Source organism: Gambusia affinis, linkage group LG03 (assembly GCF_019740435.1).
Source record: "Gambusia affinis linkage group LG03, SWU_Gaff_1.0, whole genome shotgun sequence".
In the NCBI taxonomy this organism is placed as follows: domain Eukaryota; kingdom Metazoa; phylum Chordata; class Actinopteri; order Cyprinodontiformes; family Poeciliidae; genus Gambusia; species Gambusia affinis.
The window spans coordinates 11,420,373-11,439,036 of record NC_057870.1 but is presented as its reverse complement, the minus strand read 5'-3'; the positions used below and the strand labels follow the sequence as shown (position 1 = coordinate 11,439,036).

At 37.4% G+C, this 18,664-nt stretch overlaps 1 long non-coding RNA gene across 1 annotated transcript in view; it reads right to left on the bottom strand.

Moving 5' to 3' along the window:
* LOC122828339 overlaps positions 1-18,664 on the bottom strand; it is an 80,329-nt gene extending 61,665 nt beyond the window's left edge. The window contains exon 1 of the long non-coding RNA XR_006370207.1: positions 18,318-18,664. This is a non-coding gene — a long non-coding RNA (uncharacterized LOC122828339). The remainder of the gene's footprint in view (positions 1-18,317) is intronic.

The window sequence follows — 18,664 nt, the reverse complement described above, 5'->3', positions numbered from 1 at the left end:
ACTACACTTTATCAAGTTAGGCTCAGTGTGTATTTTTAGCTCAAATACAAATTATTTTACTTAAGATACTGCTGTTGTGCATCGACAAGTTTCAGGTATCAGTTTATGTCAAGGCTGTAAAATTTTACATATGCCAGACCAATGAGTTTTTCCTTTGTTTTCATGGAGATTCCAAAGACAGTGGAGGAATGATCAGTTTTCACTGGCAGTATGGAACAAAGCCTAGCAACAATTCCCCTCCCCCTCTTGTTGCTGTCCACCTCCAATCGTTTGGCTGAAAGATGGCTACTGCACTTGCCCTTTGCTTACTAGAAAGTCAGACTTGGCTCTAAGGAATCGTATGGGAGCAGAAGAGGTAGACAGCCATGATAAGGAAGGTAATAGTAAACTATCCATTACTTATATAAAGTTACCAATGGTTTAAAACCCTTTGGGCAAGCCTGGAGTCAGCTGACTGTAGAGTCTACAAGAGCAAATACCATGACTAATCAACATGCCAAAATCAATGCTAGTTTTGAACTTCATAGGGTATCATAAGTATAAAATCTAACTTTGCTCAAGTCTACAAATCAAGATAAGATGGCCACAAAAACATGACTACATCATAAGTAAATGAATCAGTATGATTAATGTCAGAATTTTAGCAGAAGTTGGAATCACAATTTGTGCACTGACAAAATCATACCCTGACTTCTTTAATTTTGGGAGATCGGTGACCGGCCGAAACTCACATCTGAAGCCGATCTTATCCACCAATCATATCTACCTGAAAGACTGAAATCAGCCACTTTCCTCTATTGCTCTGCTGTGAAAGAGTCACACCAACAGACCCACCAATCAGGTCATGTCTGCATGTTTGCAGTTAACAATAATTACCCCATTGTTGCCAACTCAGCAACTTTCTTGCTATAATTTGCGAATTTTAAGACAAAAAGAATTGGTATCAGTAAAAATCAGAAATGGCAATTCAGACTTTTTTTAAAGCTTGGTGATCGGTCCAAAATCTACAATCCGTGCACCTCTACTTGTTGCTTTTCTGTGCAAAATGAAGGAAGTTATATCATACTTTTGTTTAACTGTTTATTGTATAAATGCTATGCCTAGCAGAACTTTCTATACTGTATTTCGAAGTCTAATAATTCTCAAAGAACATTGTAATGAAATCTATACCATAAATCACAAATTGTTTGTGGCTCCATTTAAAAATCTACATAAAAACCAAACATATGCACAATTTATGACTTGTGTTATAAATCTCATTAAAATGCACTTTTGCTTAGAATTATTGGACTAAATGATATAGAAAGTTTTTATGGACATAGCAATGTAGCAAAATACCTTTTTAAAACTGAGTCATACTGTACCCATCAATGAGTGACGGTGGCAGTGGTGGTAGGAGTTTGTCCTGTAACAGTGTGTAGCCAATTCGGACCCTAACTCTGTCTGTTGCAACAACTTCTATTAACTCAGAAATAACATGGCTTTAATGATGAAACCTTTTATGAACCCATTCCTTCTACTTTTCTACAGTGAAAAAAGGAAGTCAGGAGAAGAGAGAATAAAACAGAGGGGAAAAAACAGGAGACAGCTTTTAAGGGCGAGAATAAGGTATGGTAAGACGGGGAGTGATATTTCTGTGTGTGGGAGAGGTGTAAGTGAGAAAAAAAGCACCTTATTAAAGGACAAGCTTTTCCTGGTTTGCACTAATTAATTGCGCAGCACCAGTGACTGCTAATTTGTTGGGAAAAATGCTTCCCAAAAGCAAAGAGGGCTCCAGCTTGAACTTTGCTTCAGAAGCACCTAATTCACCAGTGACTGCAGCTGTGTCCCTCTCCCGGACTGCAACACTATTAAATTAGAGCGCCTGGACCATCAATTTAATAAGAGCTGGAGCAGATCATTTGAATAAGGACAGTATTAGTATTCTAGTTGAGCACAACTAAGAGCAGCTGACCTTTTTCCACCACGGAGAAGATCCTTGAACACATCCAGCTAAATCAGAGAACACAGTAATAAGCCCATCGATGCTTAACATTGTCAAAAGGAAGGATGATTTTTTTTTTCTTCTTTGCTCCTTGCTTCTTTGGCCATTCGCCTTTATCCCTATAGAATGGCAAGTTACTGTGGTCTATCAAGGCAGCCAGGGCCTCTGCAATTTAAAACAGAGGGATAAACGGGAGAGAAAATTTAATAAGCGAAGACGAGGCGATAAAAACATGCTCACACAGTGCCAAAAGAGATTTATGATTAATTATGCTATCGCCTCCGCGAGTCCAGCCGTGCGTGTGCGTTCGCACGTTCCGGCACGCCACGAACACAGACGCATTCCTCTCTCTCTCCAGATGCCGAAATTGATTTATGTGCACATTGGTTGTGTGGAATTGATCAGTTCACTTTAAAATTCCCCGTGAAGTCCCACATAACAAATCAGATCCCGACCTTTAGCCCTGACATCTTTAGCTCCTGATGCACACCTGGGGGATGGCCTATTACGTAGAGCCTTGACACATGCTGTTGCTGTTTTTGAACAGTAGCTGGGGTAAAACATTAGCAGTGGTAATGCATCGGGCTGCCAAATAGATCAGATGCAGTGACAGTTATGGTGACTGTCAGACAGTGGAGAAAGTGATTTAACTAGCTTTTTGTCTGCATGAAATAAACATCGCATGAGAGGTTAAATGCTCCATCATATGACTGCTTAGAGATGATTCTAGCTCTTCCTAAATAGCCACAGTGCTAGTAAGCACTTGCTAAATGATTTGAAGATACAGAAAGAAGGAAGAAATGCACATTTCACACAAGGTGATATTATTATGACAGACAATGAAGCGAGCACAACTGCTCAAGGAAGGAAAGCAATCCGTAGCTGGAGATATGACGGCTACGTGTTATTTATTCCAGGGATATAATAAATAAACAAAATGGCTTCTCATTCACTCACCGTGCAGCACTTAAAATGCTGCGGACAAGAAAAATCCATAAATAATGGGGGAGTTAGATGGTAGATATATATTAGGTCTGGGAAACCGTTGGGCTCTGTGTTTTATGGGGCTAGTTGCAATGTTGATGAATATTTGCCGGTTCGGAATCATAGCTTAATGTCAGGCCACAATTTGTTGCAATTAGCGGGATGATTTATAGGAACAGTGAGGCCGAGTGCATGGTAACAATTAGCGGAGCTTTTTCGGGGGGCTTTTTATTAATGGCGTGTCACACCAGAAGAAGGTTTCACCCAGAGCGAGTGCATCTTGTGGGCCTCTTGATGTGTGGCGCGGTTCGGCCACAAAAACGGAGCGCAAACAAGTCAAGTCGTCCTTTTCGCTTTCTTTTCCAGCCTTGTTGTGTGCGTTTTTATTTGACCGTGAACACAAAAAGAAAAAACAGATTTTTTTTAATAAACATATTTCTACATATTTTATTTTATTTTTACCTCTCCTTCTCTATTATATCTAAATGTGAATACACATTCTACATTTAACTATTTAAAAAAAAAAAAAAAAAAACTATGCTATGAGACAAAAGCAACCAAACAGCTGTTCTGTCTGGCAATAACAGGGTTCAAGTGGAGCGATATGCCCCTAAACGGCTAATAAACGGCACAAAATGAGCCTGCAATTAAATTTATACACTTGATTGCACTGCTGTCATGTCCACTACAGGCTTATCGAACACCTGGGATCTATTTCCTAATAGAACCTTGGGGAGAGTAGGAAAGAGAGAAAGCAAGGGGAAGAAATGAACAAAGCAATAGTTTCTTTTTCTCCCTTGTATTTTTCACAGGCTTTCAAAGAAATTCTTGGGCATTTTTAAAGAAACACACAAAAATGTAGCTTTAATTGCCAACGCAGCTCTTGCTGTTTTATTGCACATCCTGAAGTCTGTATTTTGAACGACTGACCGGAAAAAGTACAGATGAGCACAAAGAGTTATTTGTGAAATAACAGATTTTCTTCTGATTCCATAAGTGCTGACGCAGCACTGCAACATCACGTACTTCGAGCGATATCTTGAGTTTTCATACTGAAAAAAGATGTCAGCACGGCAGATTATGGTAATAAAACTTCATTTGATTATATTTGACAAAATTGCTACATTATTGTGAATAACTATCTTTTTTTCTTTTTTGTCGTTCTATGGACAAGGCTCAAAACCAAGATTTTTATATTGTCATAACGTATAGTAAACTAAATACATGCAGGGCTTTTTTGATTTTATTTTGACAGCATGTATTTAAATCTAAACTCATGTGATAATTCAAGATAAAAGACAAAAGATAAAATATAATATGATCTACAATACTTAACATGGAGAGTATTGTAAATTACTTCAATTTGAATAGCAAAAATCAAGAATAATCCTATGCAGTTTTTTAAAGCTTTGCAGGGATGGACATATTTAAAGTCACACTTAACAGAAAAAAAGTTAATATAAGCTATGCTACAGTAATATCTGTAGTAGCTAATATTCCCTCAAAATAAACCTTTTAAGTTCTTGTCAAAAATGTAATAATCCAATGCAAATATTTTTTAAAGGTTTAGAGGTAGACATTTTTAAAGAGATCTTTTAAGATATTTTCAAGTAAACAAATTTTAGTACACTTAAATTTAAACACACATCTAACAGGCTTACTTCAGTTTAAACATGTTCGGCTAGCAGAAATGAGGTAAGATGAGATGACTATATTTACCCAGTCAGGATAAATTGACTTGTCCCAGCAGAAAACTGTTAAATACGTACAAAAACAAAGTATGATGAAAAGTGAGTCCAAAATCTATAGTCTGGCCAATAAGTAAAAAAAATTATATATAACAAGGTTGACTTACTTATTATGTACAATTGTAATTTTAATGACAAATAGTGAAAATGAAGGTTTACTTTTATTTTTTTTTCCTTCTTCTTTCGTCTGGGTGCAAATTCTCTCTTTGACCATCACTACTTCAGAAACCGCATGGCGGTAAGCCAGTTAAAATTTGGCCAACTCTTTTTAATTGTGGGGTCGTTCATAATACCCAGCAAAAAAAACATTAGGCACTGAACTGAAACTGACAGGGGCGGGATTTTCACCAGAAAGAGGTGCCTTTCAGGGATACAAAAGAAATGACAAAGCAAGTGGAAGAAAAATTGTAGATATTACGAAGCCAAGTTAACAGGCAAATGTTAATCAAGAAAGAGTGTTTAATATTTTTTCTAATTTTCCTCGTACTGAATAAAATTTTGATTGAGTCTTAAAAAAGGAAAGAGACTGATCGCAATCAAAACCATAAATAAGTCAGTCGTGTGCTTATTTAATTATGTTCTGTGACCTTGTCACACAATTACACTGCAAACTCTGCTTTTTTTTTCTCTATTTGTCTGGTTCACTGAGTAGCTAATGGAGTGTTAATTTCGCCAAGTTTTCAGAGCTTTTGCATAGCATCAGAAGGTAACCAGATTAGATGAATATGCTTTCACTATTTATTTGTTACAGCTAATTTTCTATAAGTCGATGCATTTTTACAGGGATGTTTATTAGGAATGTGCAATATTCAAACGATTATCTTACGATTTTCTTTTTTTTTAATGACAACTGACTAACAACTATCATGATAGCTTAAATAGTCACCTGTGAGAATGGCCATAAATCTTGCTAAAATAACCAAAGCCATCGACTGTGCTTTTCTTTATTTCCCCCCACCAGGAGCAACCTGTCTGTTTGCCCCCACCATCTGTACGTAGTTAGATCCATGCACTACACAGATGGCTGCCAAACACTCCTGAAGTTGCTCTGTCCGCACGTCTAACCTTACAAAGCAAACTAATTAACAGTAAAATGCAGAGAGAAGGAAGAAGCAGTTTAAAACAGAGTGCAGTGACTATAATGAGGAGAGAGAGAGAGAAGAGCCATCTATGTAGCAATGCCGGAGGGATACGAGGGGGAAGCGCCTTCACTGAGGCTTTAGCTTTACAGCCCTCTTAAAGATCCATATTAAATGAAGGCTACTTATCGCCAAGCCTCTGTCCCAGCACACAAGCTTTTAACTGCATGGCATGGGGCAGAGGGCACGCATCTCAAGGCCGTAAGGGGAGTCAGGGCTAGGAAGGGAGAAAACCTTGATTTGCTAAATTAGACATCGCCAAAAGCACTTCCTCCTTCACTTTATTGCCACACTCTCTGGACTTCAGCCTTAATTAATGAGTATCGGGTACATACGACACCTTAAACATGTCCTTACCGTTGTTAAGCTATAATTTCTTGAAATGGTTCAAGGAAAATATTTAAGCGTGCCAACTTGTCTTAGTACTCATATCACTGTAACTTTTTTTTTACATTTTGTCACATTGCAACCACAGATTCCAATGTATCTATTATTTTTTGTGAAAAACCAACACTATAACTGAAGTGGAAGAAATAGAATATGCTTTTTTTTTTTCCTTTTGTTAATATTTTATGTAAGATGTGGCATAAATTTGTATTTAACACTGTTGCAAAATCAGTTGCAAGAACTCATGTTTCCAAAAATTTGAAATTCAGATAACAGAACATAAATTTTCAAGCCTCCACAAAAAAATTGCATTATTCTGACATTCGAGTATAGATTTTCTAAAAGTATTTTCATTGTAGTACCGACAGAGTCACCTTGTCCTGCTGCAAGGCGACTCTGACCCAACCTCAAGTCTTTTGCAGCCTCTGACAGGTTTTGTTCAAGGATTTCCCTGTTGTTGGCTACAGCCATATTCCCATCAGTTGTGGTCTTTTCTGTCTGTGTTAAAGAATAGCATTTCCACAGCATGATGCTACCACTACAACTTACCACATTGGATATATGTTCAGTGTTTCCTGCCACATATATCTCCTAGCATCTAGACTTGATTTCATCTGACCAGAACACTATAAGCTTGCCAAGTTCCCATCCTACTCACACTCTGCCAAGAGGAATTTCTTTGGCTTCTTTTAAACAATTATACTATTGCATTTTTTTATACTGTCAGGCTCTGCAGAGTGTACAATTACTATTTTCTGTTTGCCATCCAGTCCTTTTTGAAATATTCTGTCACCTCAGCTGGATGACTTCCTCAGCTCTTTTAGAGTCAGTGAAGGTCTCCCGACTGCTTTTCTGATTAACGCTCTGTTAAACATCTCCACAACTTTATCCTTGACGTTTCTGTTGTGTCCATTGGTCTCCGTGATGCTGTTTGTTCTCGTTACAGCACCGTTGGATTTATTTATTTATTTATTTAAGACTTTTGTATGTAATGGAGATCAAGATTTTATTTGCAGGAAATTGATAAAATGTGTTCATTCCATATGCAAACCACATTTTTTAGAATTCCATTTTGAGAAAAAAAAAAAAAAGAAGCCCATGTTTCTTTCCACTTTTCGTAGTCTCTAGTTTTCGTTGGTCGAGAACAGCATTCCCAGATAATAGGCTGAACTTTAAGGGCTTTTTGAGGACAAAATCTGGAAAGGTTCAAGGGGAATTAATACTTTTGCCAGTCACGCTATGTTCATATTTTTTTTATTTGCCTTGACCAGAGAAGGTTTTTGTGTATTGTTCTGGATGTTTTCTTTTCCCACCACCAAGATGATATGTATAATTTTTTTTTTTTTTACCAAAAAGGAGGACAACTCCTTGGAAAATTAATTAGTAAGGAAGCAAGCGATGGAAAAAGCAGGAAAACGAGAAATGACCCAGCCGCCAAAAGTAATAACATTTTCATTATTTATTCCATTATTCATTTATGGATGTGTTCACAGAGAATTAATAATAGAAGTCCCTTGGAGAAAATGTTTGTGCTGGAACCCCATTACATGCAGGCCAAGTCCGGTGGCACAGTTAGTTAACATGCACAAACGCACTGCCCCTGACAAATAACACATCAAGTGGAGCCCTGGATTATTTTGTTCACAAACTTCTCTTTCAATTTTCTGTTTTTAGCTAAGAGGATTCAGCCGAGGTTAAGGTTGCATTCTGTATCTTGGTGCAACCTCCACAGAAAAAAATAAAAAATTAAAAAATCTAACATTTTAAAAGGAAAATAAACAGAAATAGGGCAATCAGCAAGATGCTGTGAGAATTGCACCACAGCAACCGCCACATACTGAAGTGAGATGTCCATATCTTTCTGTGAAAACTAGTAATGTAGCACAGAATCAATTAGATGTCCCTTCGGAGAAGAGAATTTGCCCTGTTCTGTTACACGCCTCAGCTTTTTTCGGTCCAAACGTCACGCTGAATGATATTCCCTGATCTGGGCAGTGTTTGCTTTTCTCACTGTTTTCTGCAACACTTCCAGGCCAGCTTAACATTTAATTTCCCCCTGCTGAGATTCCGAGCCCACTTCCAATACACACCCTGGAGAAAATGAGTCCGGAAAAGAACTCTAGTGGCAAATCATTCAAGGCTGTCCAAAGATCCGTTACAAAAGCATATTTTATTCTCTCTTCCAAGGCAGACATCTCTCTCAGAAAAAAAAAAAAAAAAAAAAAGCGGGACAATGGCAACTGGGATTGCTGGTTTTTCTCTTGCCATGCTATTTTTCACTTATCAGATACATTTTTCTCACTAAACTCCCAAATACCCACCCACCCATTACCTGGCTTTACTATACGAAGGGAAATTAGGAACGGATGGCGAAGGACAGAGTGTCTTCGTGAATATAGGTATGCATCTGGGAGTAAACGGACGAGTAAAAATAAAAAATAAAAAGAAATAAGAAAATCAATAATAATAACAATAAAAAGAGGAAAAAGAAGAAGAAGAAGAAAGCCTTGACGAAGTGTCAGTTGAAGCGTTTTTACATTATCCATACACGAGGCCTTTTCTCTCTCTCTCGTTCTTTTTCTCGGGCTGCTCTCAAAAGCGCCAGGGCCACAGCCATGTGTGAATAATCACACAGAGGGCCTCAGCGGTGCCCTCGCCATTTTACAAAAGGCTGGGTCCAAGGGCAGATGGGGGAGGCAGAGGTTCAGGGAGTAAAAAGATGGGGAGGGTTTTTTTTTTTTTTTAAACGTTAACACGTTGAGGATTTGGATATCCTCTCAAGCTTGTCTCATTAGCAGCTAACTGGCAAGACTTTCCCCTGTCTTTTGTTCACCTTGTGTTAGTTTTTTAAGAGGGAACCCAAAGAGAAGTGGGGAAAAAACAAAATGGAGGCAGCAGAAGGTCTGACAAAATTTCTAGTCTTTCAAAATCCGACAAGGGAATTTATCTGCATTAGAGCGACATTGACAACTTTGTTTTTATGCTAATATGTCGTAAATGTAATTGCAACTGTGTTCTGCAGTAAACCAGATCCAAAACCTCTAAACTTCTAGGAATTAGAAAGGATCTAGGATGACAATTTTAAAAAATACAGACAGTTTTCACACCTTTTCTACCCACTCATGTTATCTAAAATGACAACAGAGAATGTCCAATACTTGTCAACAACTGCTTTCAGTATTGTAGATTGTTGACAAGGGTTAAACAAAACCACATGAAAACATGAACAAAGAGCTGCGGAGGAACACAGAGAATAAGACAACGGGAAAATAGACTTTCAAGTGACGGAGAGCCAAACATGCACTTTAAGGTAGTGAGATTTACACCTTTAAAAAAAATTAAACAATATTTCAAGGAGGGTATAGTTGGTTTTATGCAAAACGAAAAGCATAAATTACTCCTACTGCTACTGAAATAGAAAATCAATAACACGTATGTAATATTTCTCTATTGTTGATATTTTTTTTTATACACAGACTTCAGGAAACATTTACAGTAAACACCTGCTATATTTATTAGCAGTGCTTTAAGTGCTTATTTTACATAATAGTTTTTTTGCTTTCTGCTCGGTGCAAAGCAACACGAGTGTAAAGAGCAGAAATCGTCCGGTTAATCAGCTGGGCCATCTGCTTGACTGCTGTCTGTTTGACAGACATGCTCGCAGCTTGCCAACTTTAGCTTTGAAATAATGTTACCTTAATAGAGTGACGGGTGTGCTCCTTTATATTCCACACCTTGAATGTGTTTCATGGCCAAAACTGCTTTCACACGGTCCAATTTGCGTTACTTGTTAGCAAGAGATAAAAGTAGAAGCCTTCTTTCAGCCAGCTGACTGGCAGAGCACAGCAAAGAATGATTGTTTTCTTAAATTATTTGGTTTCAGAGCCAAATAATCCAGCACCAAGTGCCCCAGCTGTACCCAGCATGTACTGGACATGACTAAAATGATGAAACAGTACAACTGGAATATTGGTTTCTCTTTGTGATGCATAAATTTCCAGGATATTTTAGGAAGCATTAAGTTGTACTTTAAAGTGCTCTATAAAAACGTCTTTATAACCACTATCCACATGATCACGTAGCGGTGCGTTTTTCTTTTTAAGTTGGGTTGAAAGAGAATGTACACGATGAGTTGAGCAATGAGGAGCGCATCTGAGGAGTGCATAAAATTGGTTTGATGCTCATAAACATCACACAGAGGAAACATGCTGGAAAAATCTGCAAACGTTGTATGAAAGAGATGGTTCTGTTTTATGTCAGGAGCGATGTCAGAGAGGGTTACGAAGCTGATTCACAGCCTCCATATGCTGTTTTACACCCGTGTGTTTATCCAAAAAAAACTGCATTAACAAGCTTGACTCATGAAAAAAGGCTTTTTTTAAAAAATAAATAAATAATCACTTTAATTTTTTTTAACTCTCAGTCATCAATGTAATAACTTTAAAGCATCTCATTTGCTACATTTTCACATTTTCTGTGGAAAAAATTTATATCAAAATAATCAGTCATGTATTCTGATCAGGCAGATGTCTTCAATAAGCAAATGCCGTAGGAGCAATGACCCAAATGAAAAAAAAAAGAAAAGAATACTACAGGGAATCGACAGCAGGCACACTGGTATTTGCCTTCATCCAACATGCAGCAGATCAAGGGCCTTGAACTAAAGCGGTATTGACAGTGACCCCACCAAGACCCAGCGACTGAAATAGCTCTAAAAAGGTATTAGCAGGGACCTCTGTATACCCTCCACCTCTCAGTTTGGGTCTAAAGAAGCACAGCTGCTTACAGAGGTTTTCAGGGTGGAGGGCAAACCCGCGCGCCAAGGAGGGCCACCGGTTAAGCTAAAGGATGAAGCAGGGTCACCAGCTCTAAGAAAAGCAGAGGAGCATTTTTAGTGGCATTCTTTCATTGCAATGGCACCTAATAGTTTCCTGCTGACAGATTAAATCTTAAATGTTAATAGTTTTTCTATGTATACAAACCTAGGTTTCTTTAGAGAAGAATCTTTGAATCTGCTGTAGTGGGGGAACTGATAAGATTGCCTGGATATGAATTTCTAGATAAAACACAAACAATATTGCAAACTAACAATTAAAATCTACTTAGAATAAAATTAAAAGGGCAACAGAATTAAGAACAAAGAAAGGAAATGGAGGTTACTTGTATCATCAGCTGCAGGAAAAAATTCTTGACCTTTGATTATTTAATAACATATTATTTGCTGTAATTTCCCCGCATTACTGATCCTGTGAACACAAATGGGAGCACTGCAAAAATATTTACCATTAAAGGACACTGAAAAAGATCAAAAAGGGGTTTTGGACCATGGCATGTACCAGAAACAATGATCAATTGTTGGGATAATGATGTTGTCCTTGCGTTTTTCACGTTATATGACTTTAACTATATACACACACGCACATGTCATTCCTTTATGTTCTTTTTGAATGTGAAATGAATACATCGAGGCCCACTTTCAAAATGATCACTATCGCTTTCTTGGTTAGAAACCACTTCAGTGGAGTCGTACTCGCGTTGGGTATTTTCTTTTTCCCCCACATTTTACTAGTTCCAGTCTTTCTGCCAATTAAACATTAAACACGAGCTAAATGAGTTCACTACCGAGAAGGAAAGCTAAATGATGTCAAACATTTTTGGGGGGAATGTTTTAAATCTATACGACTGCTGGCACTGCTTTAGGCATGCTTAGCTTCCTCGTTTGAATTTTCATGTAATGTTGAAGTTGTCACCACCTGCTGATGCACAACAGGTATTACAGGGTGCTAAATTAGAGCGTGAGGATGCAGATTTCTTATTCTGTATAAAAAAAAAAATCTAAAATTGTGTATCTGGAGCATAACCTATAAACTAAAATTGGCTGAACTATAAACATAATTTGAATAGCAGTCAGACTATTTGATTCTTGATGTAAAATGGATTGTCTAGTACAAGATGTTTGTTAACAGGTGCAGCATAAATAACGTTAACTGAATAGCAAACATTTTTCTGAGGTAAAATAAGCAATATGAACAAAAAGTAATAAGCTTTTCAATGTTCTTAAACTAACAATGCTCAAAATTCTAATTCTGTAACAAGGGATTTGCTAAGTTGTAGAGACTCTGGTGGGCAAAACGTTCAATGTGGTCAAAGTCTGAAGAAACAATTTTAAGAGCTTTAAAATATTACAATAAAGTCAGGCATTTTAGAGTAAAATGGACATATAATCATTAACCAACAGGAAATTATGCAATTTTGCAATCAATCACTTTCTCACTTCTTAAATCATAAATTTATAACATTAGGGCATTATACACTTGTCAAACCACTTCATCACAGTTAGTTTTTCAAACAAATCATTGTGGTATATGTCAGCTGAGATGTCCCTTGAAATGAATCCTTTACCTTTCCATCACGCCTCAACTAGTTACTTAGCTTTCAAAGCAGCCCATCTGTCAGTCACGTTAAAGGAGAGTGTGAAACCATGAATTTGTAATATTTGAACTTCAGTTTTTTCTAGTTAGAAAAGTGGAAATGAGTTCATTCTTATGTACAGTCTATATCCCATAATGAGGTGAATCCAGTCTACCATCACTCAAAATGTCTGGCCAGGTATTCCTTAGCCTCAACTCCATGTCAACCGATCTTATCCAGGGAAACTAGTCAATTTCAAATCTGGCAAGTCGAATACCAATTGAATTAGTACAAAAGCATATATATAAAAAGTACAAATAATGCTTCTAAATAAATACCGCCGGACTTCATAAATGAGATCCTTTGGTGTGAAAATTGGCAGAAAAACAAACTTCATTAAAAAAATATATAAATACCTCTGGTTAAACTATGTATGAGTTTTATTTGTCCTCCAAGAGTCATATGCAGCTAGCTAGGTGTTTGGTTGTGTGAGTGGAAGTGCGAGCAAGCGTGGTGGTTGTCTCTGTGTGACTGTGGGCGTCTGGAGGAGAGAGAAGCCTCATCTGTTACCAACCCAACCCGGCCGGCCCGCCGCTTGAAGTAGAACGACAGGGTGTCACCACCGACGACAGTGATGGATGCCCTGAATCCTGTAGGCAACTTGGGCAATTGGACGCATTAACAACAGGCACCTGCTTTCTGCCATACAAATCTATTAAAAGATAACAGCGGCAGCGGCTCCCACACTATTAGTAAATTATAGCGCTGTCTGAATGTGAGGTAAGTGTGGGCCTCCCTTTCCCCACCTTTACCCCCTTAGCAGGCTCTCCAGTCTCCTACTTTGCCTCATTGGCAGTCTTAGAGCACCACCCAGTGGAAATGATTGAATGTTTTTATTTTAGAGAAGGAGGTATCTTTGAACCAAGTAAATAAAATACATAATGAGTCAATGTCTTGGCTTTGAAACTTCATGGTTACTGGGCAAGAAGCTACAATAAAACAACCATTACTTTTTAAAACCTGCACTGGATTTACATGAATCTATTATCTTTGCAACATTCATCCAACATCAAAACATGTCAGAAAGTCAAGTAAATAATGGTCATACAAGTAACAAATAACAAAGTGCAATAAATCTACTTACAAAATGTCAGCATCTTTTAATGAAATAACCATTAACTTGTGGTTTCAAGACCTGTCTCGTAGTGCCTTGCAAAAGGACAAAATTCAGTTGGAGTATTGGAGTATACTTTGTATGTTTACCACATACAAAGTATTTTACTTTTCACTAAAGTAAAATAGTAATGAAGTTCAAACAAAATGATATGTGGTTTAGAAAATTTTTAACAAATAAAAGATCTGAGTATGTATGTGTAAACTTGTGTTCAGCTCTCCCGATACTTTGTAGACAGGTTTTCGCTGCTATAAAGGATTCAACATTTTTGGCTAGACTCTTGCTGCTTTGCGTATCAGCGACAGAAAATATTGCTAGTTCTTCTTGGCAATGTAGCTCAAGCTCAATCATTTTGCAAAGCGAGAATCTGAACAGCTATGTGCAAGTTTTGCTACAGATTCTCAAGTATTCCAACACAATATTATTTGATAAAAGAAGCAAGTTTTGCCCCAAGATTCCCGTGTCTTTGGCTTCACATATCTTCCCATGAACTCTGTTCAGTTTCCCTGTGCTGCTGAAAGAAAGCAGTCCCAAAGCAATATGCTACCATCGCCACATATCATAGTGGGGATGATGTTTTCTAAGTGATTTAACTATTTTGCATGTTGGCAGAAAGTTTGAAAGCCTCAATATGTGAATTATTTCCATGTTGCAAGGGACTTCTTAAGGCTTTCTTTCAGCAATTTATTAATGCCACCACTCAAAGGCAGAATTTGTTGTGTGCACAATTCATTGTTTTGTGAAGAAATTCTTCTACTCAAGTTGTGGATCTCTGCAGCTTATCTGTAGTCACCATGGACCTCCAGGCTGATTGTTTTACTAACCCCCTTCTGCTAGTCCTCTTACTAGAGATAAAGCTATTTCTCAGTATTTTTACAGTTGTCCCAGACTCTTTCCATTTTCAGATACTGACCTGAATATCCCTCTGTGAGAAGTCTAAAATAAGGGTTTATAACCTAATCCAGGTCTACACTTCTCTGCAACTTTCCTCCTGACCTGTCTGGTATACTTCTTTGTTTTTATAATAGCTTGATTTATGAAAAGATTATACAGGTGGTTTTACAAATTTTGATTGGCTGCACTTTAAATCAGAAATGTTCCTATAGTGGGACAAAAAAGAATATTTATATTTTCAGTTGTTTAGGGGTATAAAAGTAAAGGGGTTTCAGATAAAAGCAACTTTAAATCTAAATACAATGTTGACTGACAAAATACAAAAACTTCTATGAAGCATTAATACTTTAGCTAGATATATTGATAGCCCCTAAGGTGACATGGTGTACGTTTTAGCAGCATGTCTTGTAGTGATGAGAGCTAGTTTCCTTCACACCTGGGTATACAATTTGATTTGTGACTCTTCTACATTTCTAAGTTAACTTTCTATAAATACTCACCTTTACAAAGCTGAATGAGTTGACTGGCTGGCAGTCTCACACTGCCAGACTAAATCCATTATTGCCAACCAAGACCTCTTCTTAAAGCATTAACACAAAGACCTGCAATACCCCCATAACACTCTCACGACTTATCTAGTGCTGTAGCTCTGCTGAACTGAATAAATGTGCGTTACATAAATGTGCTGTGGATAAATCTATTTATGTGTCTTCAAGGGGTTATGTGTTTGTGAGTTGGCCAAGAATAAAAGGAGGACAAGACCAATAAATACTTTTACAACAGGCCATTTGTCAGCATGTGTAAATGTCTCCAATTCCCAACAGCGCAGGGGTAAAATTTACAGTCTCTCTGGAAGTGACAGTGCACAAAAAAGCACCACTTTTTTACTCCCTCTCATCTCCCTTAGACCACTAAAACCTTCCCATAAATCTCTGCTACCCTCCAGATGACTGCTGTTGTCAGATATCATGCCTTGACAATGCCTTCCACCATCATTGTCTTGACAGAAATATGATATGTGAAACTGCAATGTCACATCACTTAACGTGATTTAGCCTAAGCTAGTCTGCTCCACTTTAATCAATCAAAAATGTCACCTTTTTCCCTGTAATGACGGTCGAGGTATAAGATCCTTGTGTTGGGGTGATCTATAAGACTTATCGGGCCTGCTGACTTATGACTACTGCCAGCTAATGTACTAAAGGAGCTTCCACTCCTCCTGTCATGTGGGTTTCTATCAAATTGGCAAATAAGTAGGCCATACTCTCTCATGGGAAGGCAGGAAAGACCATTTTTGTAATGTGTAAAACCCTAAAACCTATCTTAGTGTGGCACCAGACAAACCTGTTTTCAAAATATTTCATTATTATATTGCTAGATAGTTCATAAATCTCAAATAGCAGCCTTTAAGGTTGCCTGGGCTTTGTAAATTCTGAAAGATGTAGTGTGTCTTAAAAAAAATAATAATAATAAAAACTCAATCCGACTGCTTGAAATTGCACCTTAATGGATTGCTTTGGAATCTCATTGAAAAAATACAATCTGAATATCAACATCGTGGCTAAGATCAAGTTGTGTTAAATTAAGGTAAATGTAATTTCACTTGAATCATACCATTTCCTCTTTACCCCAAGTGGGCTGATACATTTTGCTGTGTTTGACTGAGTACTAATTAACTGGAGTGATAAAAAGTACTTTGTATTTAACACAAAGTTTTCCACCAACCAGTCAAGACATTTTAAAATAGTACAACAGGATTAGACTTTTTGTGTTTTATTGTAATCGGTCATCTGTTGGAGTTTCTGGTGTTGCTGAATTTTTCTCCGTTTAGATGTACAGTAAGGGTCTATCAACTTAAGCTACTCATCTTTTTTGTTATTTGGGTTCATTAAAACTATGTTAACCCTTTTCTTTGAGTACTACTAAAAGTTGTTTTTTTTCTGCAGAAAATAACTGCATGCGCTATTAGTAAGTGCTTGGCAAGAAATATTTGCCCAGTGTTAAAAAAAAAATCAATATTAGCAAGATGAGCACAATTCTGCAGTAGAATAACACACTGCTGTCAAATTTTCTGTGAGGTAAATTTTTATCACTACACTTCAGCTGTTTTGTCAGTGCCGAAAACTGACTATTTTGTGCCGAACGTAAATTCGGCACAAAATCGGCACATGTATTTTGTGCTGAACGTAGCATGGGAAAACCTGTGCTTGAACAGTATTGTCCTATTCTGTTTCGTTTGTACTCGGCTATCAGACTTTCCAAGTTGAAAGTGAGATAATTTAACAGAAGGCTTGTCCAGTAGGCGTCTAATGGATTTTATAAAACATATCCATTATCATCTAATATTACAAATAAACCATTTGTAAAGATTCCCTAAACATGACCTAAATGAATAATCCAAAGCTATTATCTTAATTACACTAAGATGACTTGATCCAGATTTCAGCAGCTTTACATTAATCAACCCAGTCTCTGGAAGCAGTTTCAAATAAAAATCTTGACCAATGTTTTTCAGCTTTTAATGCCCAGCTGAGCCTAAGTTTTTGTAAGACAGGGGTTTTTATCACCCACAATAAACATCTAAACATGTAAATGTACAACGTCAAACTCAAGATTCACCGGGGTGGTTTGCATAGGGATTTATAGTATGACAATAAATAGTGAAAAATCTTTGAGATATTCAATGAAATGGGTCTTCTAGTCAGCATTAAGACTAAATAAAGCCAATCAAACGTTCTTGGCCTTGTTTGCAATAAACTGTGCATCACCAATGTGATGCTAAACATGTTTATTTATTTACACTGCCCTCTGTGCTAATAAGAATGTGACCCTACTCACACATACAAACACACACTGAAAGGAGAGTTTGTGCATACACTCCCAAAAGCAATATTACCAGCACGCTTCCATCCGACAGATATTGGAATTTTCCGAAAGAGCAAACCAATAGATAACCTATTACAAAACTATAAGAAATCAATACCTAATTTCTCTGCATTGATTACCACTTGGGCATTTAACATATACCCTGTGGCCACAGTGTGTGTTCCACAATCTCACATCCCCACTGGCCCTCATGAGTATTAAAATTATTGATTCAAAAAGAGGACTAAAAATGTCAAACTGTTCATTAATCTTAATAAAGACTGGACTTGACTTAACCAAGGCCCCCTTTCTACCAATGCAGGGATACAATCCACACATGTAAGATCACTAATCCCAAATAGATTAATGAGGGATGTGATTCAAGTCTTTGCCATTAACAAATCAATTGCAATAGTAGTATTTTATAAAAGTGCTTCGGTTTTCATCGCTTTCAAAACATTCTAAAATTGCAATTGCTCAAACAGAAAGCGCAGTGTTACCGGAATAACAACGCCTTTGCACAACACACAGTTGAGTGCAGGCTGCATTAAAACAGTCACCAAGTGAGATTACTAAACAAGCCAGTCACTGCACTTAAACCAACTCAGCGTCACAAATAATGATGCAAAACACACGTTATGCAAACAGCATATTAAGAAAGACAAACATTTTATCTGGTCGCAAAAGCACAGCTCATATTATAGCCCACATTATATTAGAAAGCATTTTACCTTTTACTTTCAGAAGTTCCTTACTGATATTTTTCCTCGCAAAGTTTGCGAACAAAGTCCTCAAAGTTCAGCTCCCTCAGCAGCTTGGACTTGATGGCCATCAAAGACACTCCAGAAAGTCTCTTGTGCTTGTCCTGAGTTCATTTTATATTCTTTTCGGTAGTGGGAAAGGTCCTCTCTCCCTCACAATTTGTTAAATCCCTTCGAGTATAATTTCCTCCTCCTTTCTGTAATCAGTCCCCATAATGCAGAGTCTTCTTTCCACTGACAATGAACTTGAATTTGCGGCGTTGTTGTTCTGTTTGCTCACCGGCGTCATCTTTAGCTTTTTTGGTTTCTTGCCTTTT